An 11,886-nucleotide genomic window follows, 5' to 3' on the forward strand; every position below is an offset into this window, starting at 1 on the left:
GTCCTTCCTCACCAGGTCTTTCCTTTCACGTGTAAACACTGTCTTCCCTGAGACAGAATGTTCCAGGTTGGAAAATGGGAAACTCATATTTTCAGACATTGAACTAGATTTTGGGGTCAACAGTATTAGCTATAAAGCCAGTTCAAATTCAGATTTCAAGTGGTTGTGACTTCACTGAGAGAGCAGGTACAGACTTTCAGTTCAGACTGTCTTTGGCAGTAACAAACAGGGAAGGACATTGGTGCAGAGTATCAGCAATTTGGCTCCAGCCTGTGTTGCTTTGGTCAGGGATCCTCTTGACCTTTGAATGCTGTACTGAATGTCAGGATCTTATCTGGAGATGTCTGAAAAGACAGCATTGATAGAAGGTCTAAGCATACGTGATTTAGGCAGCTCAACCTACCTGTACCACACAGTCGCTTATTTCCATAGTTAATAAAGTCAGGGAGAGTAAGTTGTTGTGCTCAAGGAGACTGAGAGTCTGCATGGGAAATAAATAAACCAAAGGCTGATGAACAGCCAAGGTCTAGGTTTACCTCTTGTGACAGTTTTTATCTACACCCTTACCTGCTTAGAAGCTCAACATGAATATGTGAAAAAGGCGGAACCACATGCAGGAACACAGCATCCTTACATTTTCCCTCTGTCAGGATGGCCTCCTCGTCTTCTGACTTTCCCATCACCAGCACAAGAGGAGTGCACAGTTCATGCTTTTGGCTTGTTGTGACAGTCAACTCTCCCAGGGCCTGTGATCTGTGTAGAGAACACAATTTCACCAAGAGATGAAATACAGTAAATCCCTTTAGGGTGTGCACAGTATCACAAACACTCCTCAGTTCCACATGTTCATGATGGCTGAGTGCCACATGGTTGCTCTCAATGTCCTCAGTTTCATGCCTTCTTTCTCTGCAGGCTCAGCCAATCAGAGCTGTCTTCTCAGGGACACTGTTTCCCAACCACCAGGACTGGGATGCTAACTCCATTTTCATTACTGTTCTTACCTCTTTTGATATGGACTTACCTCACCACCTTCATCTTCCTGAATGCAATGGGCTCTGTCAGTCTCTCAGCCCCTCGGACAAGGCATGTGTATCACACTGATCATCCTGGGATCTAGCACGTAGTGAAATCCTTGCAACTCACTCTGGTTATTGAATGGCAACTGACAAAAGAAGAGATCACACCACTTCAAATAGTCTAGAAGCTGGGAACACATCTCAGAGCCAGTCTTCACCCTTGCTCCTTGTGGGTAAGAATGAAGTCAGACCTGTGAAATGAAAATGGCTTCCATGGTGCTAGAGGAAGATTGGAGTAGGCACAGTCCAGGAAGTGACTCAACAGGTTGCAAGGCAAGAACTGAGAGCCTAGCTCTGGCAGACATCCCACACTTAGGAAAGAATTGCTAGGAAATGCAGTGACAGATGTCAGGGTTTCACCCACTGACTCATCTGTAGAGGTCCTTCTCTATTGTCCAAATTTTAAAGACTGAGAAGGAGGGCTGGGTGAGTGTCAGAGAGATAACAGTCCTGTCACTAGGAAAACACCAGCTTGCAATGAAAAACTGAAGAAAAGATCAGGGGATGCACCATGTAGCTTCCAGATTGGCCTCACATTAATTTTTGCATACAGCCTTCCACTGTCACAGGTATATCCTCCTTTCTGCCTCCTCAGTGCCAGGAGCTAATTGTAGGGCCAAGTCTCCTCTATGGATACAAAGCAATCATTACCTGAGTTTCAATGGCAGAAAAACCTTGTCAGCGGGTACTCCACTAAGACATGGACTTCTGCGTGAGATGGTGACATCACTGCAGCTTGAAGTGAAGGGGAACATGTCCATCCACACTTTCATCTCTAGGTTCACTCATACAAGCATTAGATTTCTCAGGAGCTTCTGTTGTCTGTGGGAACCATATCCTAATACCATGTCAGCACAGGAAGGAAATGTCTTCCTCTTGATGGAAAGAACAAATGGGGGAAGGAAGAGAAACAAGGGCCAGCTTATGTGTTCTATGAGAATGAGAGTTGCTTGTTCTTGGGGTACAGGAATTGAAGGACTGTGTATCAGATGGTTTGGGCAGCTATCAAAGAGGCCCTGTTCTTGTATGTCATTTCTTATATACCTGTTGTTTTACTGTTTTAGCATGCAGAACAAAAGTGTAGAAATCCAGTCCTTTGTTTATCTATAGATGCTGGTGTCAAGGCTTGGGAGATGTTCCAAACTGGTATCACAACCACAGAGTTCGGGCCCTTGGTGTTCCTCTGAACTGCAGGGAGACTTTGAGGTGGCCCATTAGAGACTTGATCATTGTTCCTCTTCCAGGCACCAGATCAACACTATAGATTCCATTTGGACACTTGTCCCTGTGTAAAACATCCTTCCTTATTTTCTGCATAACTTGCTCAGGTAGCAGAATTTCAGTTTGTATTTCCAGTTCAGTGTTGCTATTTTGAGATGTGATCCTTAGCAACAATGAACCACAGGCCTCATAGTCAGGAATCCATGACCATCCTGGACTCACATGAACAAGCTTCTGTAGCACAGCACCATCATCTGCAGAGGAGACACTGAAGGAGAGAGAGGCATTGGATGTGAGGTGACTTAAACACAGGGCACATTGGACAGTGGCAGGATCATCCCTGTTGAGAATATACTACTGAATGTGACTTTCCTTGGAAGATTACAACTAGGATAACTGCCAAAGGGCTCAGGAGAACAGGGAACTGGGACAAGTTCAGAGATGAGAGAAGCAATGGACCCTTTACCTTTTCCAGAATGACTAAAAACTGCACATGAGACGGCCAGGGACTACTAAAAATTGTCAAGTCCTTTGACTACTGGATGTCAGCATGTTGTGTGTCTGAAACATAAAGGAACACCCGGGACTTTAGGATGGAGAGAGGAGAGTTCAGTTGTGCCAATGGTCTTTGTCTCATGCTGACTCTGGGATATAGAGAGTCCAGACCCTCTATTCCCTGTCTGAATTTGGTTCAGGATGACTCTAATGACCACCATGTGCAGATAAAGACAGCAGCAACAAGTCCTAGAACTGAAACAAATGGAGAATAGAATTGACTGGGGGAGGGAAAGTGGCTGAGCCTCCTAATAGATGCATGAGTTAAAAGGTGAAAGGAGACAAGTTCAAGTTCTTCATTGTTCCAAGAGTGAGGAGGAGCTTACACCCTGAAGTGTCTTGCATGCATGCCAGTAAGGGACTGCCTCTGTCCCTCTTGGTTGGATACTTTTCTGACAATTTGGTCAAATTTAAGTCATACATTGTTTATTTTAAATTATGCCCTATTCATTTTCTCGACACCACCTGATGTACATTTTCCTCATTATTTACTGAATGTAAGTGTTTAGGAAAGTATGGATTGGAGCTTAGCTGGGAGTAGGAAACAGGACACAGAAATCATAAAGAAGCCAATAGAGAGCACCCTTCACGGCCTCTATTGTTGTTTCTGTTACTAAATTTCTACCTTCAGTTACTATACTTGACTTCCCTCAGGATGGTTGTATGCATGAGTTTTAAGTTAAAAACCTTTCCCCACAGCCAAACACACCCCACTGTTCTCTCTGTTTCTTTCAGCAATGTAGAGGGAAAGGCTTTGATAAACACCTTTTGAATTGTAGCTCCAGATGAGGGCAGTCTTATCACAGAAGTCTCATGGGAGCTTCCTACATTATTAAAAAAAAAATCTCAGCTGGGTACAAAGCCTCAGGTACTGGCTCCCAGGCCCAGATAAAAGCACACCTTCATTGCCCGTGGCCAAGCTTAAGATCCCCTTCTACATGAATGGCGACCATTTGATATGTACCCATGTCTGGTGTTGGTGCTTATGGGATGGTACACTAAGCCTGAGATCCCCACAGTGGCCACTGTGTGGCCTTCAAGTATTTGAGAGTTCCTAATGGAACAGCAGCTGGGAAAGTCCTTTCTCTCAGCACCGTTCATGAGGCAGCCTTGTTAAAGATGATGAAGATCTTTGAACATCCCAGTGTTGCATGGCTGATTGATATCTGTGCTACTTCCTGAACTGATGGGGACATCAAGTTAATCCTCGCATTTGAACATATATATCAGGACATGAGGACATACCTGCACAAAGCAGCGCCACTATGCTTGCCATTTGAGACCTTTAGATCTGATGCACCAGTTTCTAAGTAGCCTCCATTATATTCATGGAAACTGCATTGTTCACTGGGAACCGAAGCCAGAGAACATTCTAGTGATAAGTAATGGGACAGTCAAGATGGCTGACTTTGGCCTAGCCAGAATGTTCAGCTTCCAGATGGCCCTCGTGTCTGTGGATGTTACCCTCTGGTGCTGGGCTCATGAAGTTCTGCCGTCTACTTATGCAACACCTGTAGGCATGTGGATCATTGGCTGTATCATCAGAGAGATGTTTCAACAGAAGCCTCTCTTCTGTGGAAATTGAAGCTGACCAGTTGGGCAAAGTCTTTGAACTTATTTGATATCCTCAAGAAGAAGACTGGCCTCCAGAGGTATCTCTTCCTCAAGGAGCCTTTGCCCCGAGAGAGCCTTGTCCAGAACAGTCAGGGGTGCCAGACATGGAGGAATCTGGAGGACAGCTGCTGCTGGAAAATTTGACCTTTAACCCACAGAAGCAAGTCTGTGCCTTCCGAGGCATCCCTGCAGCACCAAGACCTGCACAAGGAGGAAAGCGACTGGAGTGAGAAGAGGGGCTGCCTGCCTCAGTTTCCAGACACTTGGTGGGAGGACCTGGATGAAGTGGCAGGCTCTGCCTACTCCTGAGGCCGTGCAGAGTCCTCCAACTTTTTACAGAGATCATTTTCAGCCTTAAATGACAATCCCTCACTTCTCCTTATAGGTTTATCCCCCCGTACCTCCCTTTTTTCTACACTAAATGTCAAGTGTATTTGTTTTCTTCTCTTCCTGAATCATACTGGTATAGTTTTTATACAAGAAAAATAAAAGCAGACAATGAAGTATGGTCTTCAAAAAACAAAACAAAACAAAACAAAGTCCAAGATGAATTGTTCTACAGAGATATGGGATGGCAGGTGAAGGAGAAAAAATTAGCGAGATCAGTATAATCATGCCCCTTTGTAGGTATGACTGGCCTCCAGAGGTATCTCAATCTCAAGGAGCCTATATCCCCAGAAAGCCTCAGCTAGGGCAGTCAGGGGTGCCAGAGATGGAGGAACCTGGAGCACAGCTGCTGCTGGAAGAAGACTTAGTGTTAGAAAGATGGCAATGGTTAGGATGCAAATCTTCAAGATTCTTAGGAATAAAAGCCTTTTTGGATCATTCAAAAGATTTACAGCTTTTCTGTGCAAAGTGCAAAAGATGTGCTGTGTAACTACTCCCATCAAACCCACAGGAAAGCAGGTCACACAGGCTGAGTGGTCTCCATGATGGAAGCACTCTGACTTTCTGTGTTCTCTAAACCTCAGTGCACGGTTCTTGAGCCCAGCAACGAGTTTCCTAACACTTTCAGGAAGACAGAAGCCTGGACTTTCTCTCACACCTGAAGCCCACTTTCTATGTCCGCCAATGGCACTGCTGTCAGCTACATACAATGTCCCAATCCTTCTGGGGCTGACTCTCAGGAGGATGGCTAGTTCAAATGTTGCTGCAGGTTTAGAGTGATACCTAAGGCAACTGGTTATTGTGAGAAACCATGAAGGTGCATCCTAGGTGAGCACATGTGTAGGAATCTGAATAGAGACACTTTGAGTGTCCTGTGGCCTGCACAGTAGCTGCCTGAGACAGCACATTTACTGAATGATTAGGTAAGCCATCAACAATGCTGCTGTGTCAGGAGGCTTCACATTTCTGTGTTCTGGAGCAGGCATTTGTTGTGCTCATGGGGAGCACATTTCTTCTTGTTGGTATCAGGGCAAATGATGGGAGGAAAGGACAGTGTAGAATGTGAGAGGTGAGTGTGCTGGGAGAGTCAGTTTGAAGTTCTGTTGCCTTGAGTTTGTTGACTGTGAAGATCCTCTGGCAGCTCCTCAGCCCTGGTTTCAAGATGGTTTGAAAGATTAGAATGCTGCTGTCTGCCTAGGCTCTGAATGCCACAGTGGAGAATAAGGTGACATTGAAACCATTTCATCTCTGAGCAATGTAAGACACCTAAAAACTGGGAATCCACATCTGATACCCAATGTAAGAAACATAGCAGCAATGTGAGAATTCACAGGGCTTAGTACACTGTGCCTTCCAATTGAATTATAGAAAGACATTGATATGGCCACCTTGTACCTCAACCATTGTCACTATTTCAAGCACTAGGTCTCCAAGCATAATCTCTACCTGGATATTTTCCCCACAGACGACAGGTATACATGCCCCCTTTCACTCTGGCTGTACCCACAGACACTTGATGGTTACTGCTAGTTCAGTTGCCTTAGATCCCACCTAGGCATTCTCCAAAAAGGTTTTTTCCTCAGATGTTAAGGATCAGGGTTTAATCCAGCTGGGATAGAAATAATTTCTGAAAATAAGCTTATAGCACCCTCTAAGAGTGTGGTAAACCTCTAGACCCTAAAGCATTAATAATTCAAGAGCTAAGAATGCAGCCTTGTGGCAATCCTTGGTATTTAAAAATCATTATGTTTAATCTTTACATATCAAGAAAACTTCGACATTTCCATATTACATTTATTTTATATGTATTTTATGCTTATCATAACTAGTAAATTTAGAGTACTATCAAACCTATAAAAATCAATTAAGTACTGAAAAAATATTTTCATATAGTTTTATGCACAAATGCTTTGAAAATCTGTATATTTATCTGTTTTTTTTAAATAAGTTTGTTTATTTTTTAAAAGACCTGAAAATCAATTGAAAATAAAAAAGAGAAAGAAAGAAATCTTGTCATCCCGACAGACTCCAAAAAATACATCTTTTTTATTTTTTTCCAATAAGAAGACATGAATAAAACAGAGACAATAAAATTCAGAGCTGAGATGCATCCCCACCTGGCAAACTTGCTTACCTTCTCATCGGGTTTTTCTCACTATCTCTTCCAGGGGAGCCATTTTTTTGGAGAATGGATGTTGTCATTTTTTCCTTCGTGCACAGGGAAAGCAGCAGATGTTGGAGAAGCGATTCCGTATCCACCTACGAAATTTCTTCAGTCGCCCAATCTTCTGACAGGGAGATGTTATTTCAATTTCAGAGTCTTGTGAAGTAGTCGGGAGTGTTTCGATTTCTAATACGTTGTTACACACACATGGGCCAGCCACTGCTCTTGAATGTGGGACACTGCTAGAAGCTCTGCTCTGCTTACAGGGGTAATGCAGAGCAATGGGAGGCAGGGACACACTCCTGGCCAACTTGTGTCCCGATGGTTTCAGTGGAACAGGCCCCTGCTCTCCTGAGGGCCTGATGTGGAGGAGGCCAAAGTTTGGCTCACTGGCCCTTCTCTTTAGGGGAAGAGTATGTGTTGGGGATGCGGATGGTGTAGGACAGGGATCCACAGCCTTGGCTGAAGAGGGAGGTCCATGCTTATGCCCTAGGTCTACATGTGCTTTTAATGTTAGATATGCACCCATTGGTGCATCGTATTTCTTTTTGTGCAGGGAATTCAAAATCTGGATGGCATTGTATCCCATGTCACACAGCATATCAATGATTTTGAAGTCTGGGTCTATCTTGGTCGAGATGGTTATTTCGCACTTCCTCACCCATGGATGGTTTTCAATTTCTTCGATGGAAGGCCTCATCTCTGGGGGAACCGTGAGTACTTGGTGGATCAGGTTCTCCAGTTGTCCAGAGAGGAAACGTGGAACAGCATAGGACCCCGTTACAATATTTTTACTGATCTCTTTAATAGTCTTTCCTCTAAAGGGGAACAACCCAGTAGTAATGAAAAAGAGCAATACTCCCAAACTCCACACATCCGACTTCTTTCCCTCATAGGGTTCACTTAATATAAGCTCTGGGGCAAAATATATTCTGGTTCCACGTGGTACTTTCAGTAATGTCCCAGGTCTGCATCTCCTGGCTAGGCCAAAATCTATTATTTTGATGTTACCTTTGGCGTCTCTTACTATGTTATCCGGCTTGATATCTCGGTGTACAATATCTCGTTGGTGGCAGAATTTTATTCCCGAAACTATCTGTCCAAATGTTTTTTTTGCCTCCTCCTCCGACAGTCGGCCTTGGTCTCTTACTATTTCAAGTAAGTTTCCTCCCGGGACATATTCCAATATGAAATGTATGTTACTTGCTGTTTCTAAGACTTGGAAAAGGCGAATGATGTAAGGATGTTGTAGTGTCTCCAATATTGCTCTTTCAGTCCGGATCCACCTGATGTTGTTCTCATTAATCTGTACCGTTTTGATGGCAACCTTGGCCTTGGTTTTCTGGTGCCAGGCCAATTTCACAGTGCCAAATGTACCCTGGCCAAGTAAGAAACCCACACTATACTGACTTCTCAAAGTCTCTGTTTTGAAATTGCTGTCCATGAGGCTGTTCCCTGTGCTCTGGTGCACAGTGGTTATGAGATAATACAACCTGAAAATTAACAATCTAGTCAACTCTGAACGAGTCCCACAGGTCACCCAAATCAGCTTCCTGCTCTATCTGGACAAAACTCACAGGCCAGTCCACAGTCTTATACTGAGGACATTCACTCTTCTATCACAGTGGTTCTTTGTGAGGTCAGAGCATGAACTTCACCATGAAGATAGGGTTATCCTGCAGTGTGGCTGTTTCCTCTCTGAGCCACAGGGACATTTCTACTCTCATGAAAATGAGACTATCCTCTATCATCTTCTTCAGCAGATCAAAAGACAGATATTTACTTGTTTAGCAGTTACAGGCTGCAGAGGGCATCTGCTGCACAAGGGAAGTGCATTAAAGCTGCAGCCAGAGAGAGAGCTTTGGTCAGCTCTGCACCCTCCAGCTCTTTAGGCTCATGAGCCTCCAGTTAGAGGAGCAGCACCTGGGAGGTGCACTGAAGGTCCAATAAGAGAGCCCTTGTTTAGTCCTCTTCAGGTTATTTATTGATTAATTTATTTATTCCTATCACTTTCCAAAATAAAGACAGTTAATGATGAGTGCTGGGACAGTTCAGAAGCCTCCCTCTGCAAATAAGGAGGCCCAATCAAAGTGCAATGATCAAACAGGAAGGAAGCACTGGGACTCAGAGCAGGAAGGGCCCTGGACTCCCCAGTGGGAACAGTTTCTTCTTGCCTCTACTACTTTACCAAAACTCTTCTTCTTGCCTTTGTTCTGGGATCTGTTTCTTTTGTTGCAACCTCCCATTCTTCCTCTGAACTTTGTCTGAAGTTCCTCCTCCTCTTCACTGTTCCTGCCTGTGTTTCTGATAGTTCCTGCATCCACAATGCTGTCCCCTGAAAGCACCATGTCTGCCATCCTGCTTACCTCTGTCATCTAGATATTCTTCCAGAGTTCCTTCCCAATGATGGGTTCCTGGTCCCTGGATCAGGCAGGGCAGGGGCGCACTTTCTGTGTGCTCTCTGCAGAGATTTCTCTGCCCCCTGGCTAGTCGGAACCCCTTCTCCTCAGGCTTGTATCTCTGGGTCTCTGCTGGTCCTCGTCAAGACTCCTCATTCTCTGATGAACAGCTCTGAACCACCATGTCTACCTTAGGCAGTACCAGTGGTTGCCACCAAGACTCGAAAATTGCCATTGAAACACCCTTCAGTGTGATTTCCTTTGGCTTCTTTGTAATGTAGCCATGTACAGACTGGACATCGTGCTTTATGAATGTGTTAGGCAACAGCTCCTTGACCTCCTCCTTTTTATCAGAGAAGATGGGTGTGTGCCATAGATGACCACTGTGCACTCAGATCACATCCCTAATCCTCACTGCCCTCTCTGTCCTGTGACACTTAATCTCCAGGTGTCCACAGTTATGGCTGCTTCCTGAGTCTTCATCCCTATCAGGTCCAGCTGTTTGTGTGCACATTTTGTGTATTTCTTCAAAACATTAAAATCCCATGAGGTCAAGTTTCAGAGAAAAGGCAGTGTTTGCGAGTTGTCTTCAAAAGCTTTCTTATTTGCCACACATAAAATTTCTTCCACCTGATTAGCAAAACCTGTATCCAAATAGTATTACCACAACCTGGGGTTTCGAACAGAAATCACCCCCACTATGCACTCCTTCAAAATGACCACCTTAGGTAGTTCCAACCGAAGAACAATTTACTGATAGCTTTTTGCTGATGTCACTGTAGCCTCTGGTCATTTGATTTGCTAGTTCTCTTCTAGGTCCAGGAATAGAACCTGAGGGGCTTGGCTTCACTTCCTCTCTTGTTGCAGACCATGAAGTTTCTCAAAGGAATAGCAAAGGAGAATGTCTTCTTGGTTACTGTACATGGCTAGGCAATTAATTCTTTCCCACTGTACACATGGTGGAGTGTCCTGGCTTGTGAAGGAAATAGGAAGTTCACCCCACAATCTTTAAAAGTCTCTTCAGATATTGAAAACTTAAAAGAGAGTTCTTTCTTTGTGCCCCATGGGTATTTCCTTTTCTGTCTCACTATTACTTTCTTCACTGGGAGCTTCACTGAGTTTGAGTTTGTTTTAGAATGGCAGAGTCCATTCCTCAGCCTGAGGATTTTCTATCCCACATTTCTATTGGCTTCCTTCCCTTTATTCTTTTCTTTGGTCTCAGGAATGGTTGCCTCTTGATGAGAAAGCTCCTTTGTTTGTATCTCTGGTTTTAGCAGTGGCTGCTTTCTTCCCAAGGGCTCCTTTATCTTCCTGAAAACTTTGCGTTTAGAAGCAGAGTTGTCTTGAGGCTCCACTTTCTACTCCTTTGCCTTCTTGTGTCTGTGTCTGTCTGTGTCTGTGCCTGTGTCTGTGTCTGTGTCTGTGTCTGTTTGGTGCCTGTGCCTGTGCCTGTTCCTGTGTCTGGGTCTGTGTCTGTGTCTGTGCCTGTGTCTGTGTGTGTCTGTGTCTGTCTTTGTCTCTGTGTGTCTGTGTATATATATTTATGTGTTAACTACATCAAGCCATGAATATGAGAGATTTCTAATTTTTCTGAGGTCTTCTTTGATTTTCTTTTTGAGCAAATTGAAGTTCTTGTCCTAAGGATCTTTTACTTATTTGGTTATTTTTACCCCCAATATATTTTATATATTTCTGACTATTCTGAAATGTGTTGTTTCCCTAGTTTCTCTCTGAACAAATTTCTCATTTGTAGAGAGGAAGGATGCATATTTATTTTAGTTAATTTTATCACGTTGCTGAAGTTCTTTATGGGATATAGAGGTTTTCTGGTAGAATTTTCTAAGTTGCTTATCTATACTATCATATCATTGGCAAATAGTGATACCCTGACTACTTATCTGACAAGTTGTATCCCCTTGATTCCATTTTGTTGTCTTATTGCTCTAGGTAGAAGATTGAGGCCTTTTTGGATAGATACAGGAGAGTGGGTCTTGTTGACTTCTCATTCATCTTATTGGGATTGCTTCATGTATCTCTCCATGTTATTTGATCTTGGCTGTTGCTTTGCTCTATGTTGCTTTTATTATGTTTCAGTTTGTGCTTTCAATTCTCGGTCTTTCTAGTACTTTTAACATGAATGCCTGCAGTATTTTGTCAAATGCATTTTCAGCATCTAGGGAGAGAACCATGTAATTTTTTTCCTTTGGTTCATGTTTGTAGTGGGATAATTTAATATATTTTCATATATTGAATGACTCTTACATCCCTAGGATTAGGGCTAATTGATCGATTATGGTAAATGGTGTGTGAGATGTTTTCTTGGATTGAGTTTGTAAGAATAGTAACGTGTATTATTGGAACAACATTCATAATCAGAATTGGTCTGAAGTTTTCTTCCTTTGTTGGGTCTTTGTGTGGTTTAGGTATCAGAGTAATCATGCTTTCATAGAATGAATTAGGTATTGTTCCT

At 43.4% G+C, this 11,886-nt stretch overlaps 1 pseudogene across 1 annotated transcript; it reads left to right on the forward strand.

Moving 5' to 3' along the window:
• The first annotated feature begins 1,155 nt into the window (after positions 1-1,155).
• Positions 1,156-4,775, forward strand: LOC308435373 (cyclin-dependent kinase 4-like; annotated as a pseudogene). Its single transcript has 2 exons — positions 1,156-1,249; positions 3,862-4,775. The product of its transcript is annotated as a cyclin-dependent kinase 4-like (transcript).
• Positions 4,776-11,886: the final 7,111 nt, after the last annotated feature.

Source organism: Micromys minutus (assembly GCF_963924665.1).
Source record: "Micromys minutus genome assembly, contig: SUPER_22_unloc_1, whole genome shotgun sequence".
NCBI classification, from domain to species: Eukaryota; Metazoa; Chordata; class Mammalia; order Rodentia; family Muridae; genus Micromys; species Micromys minutus.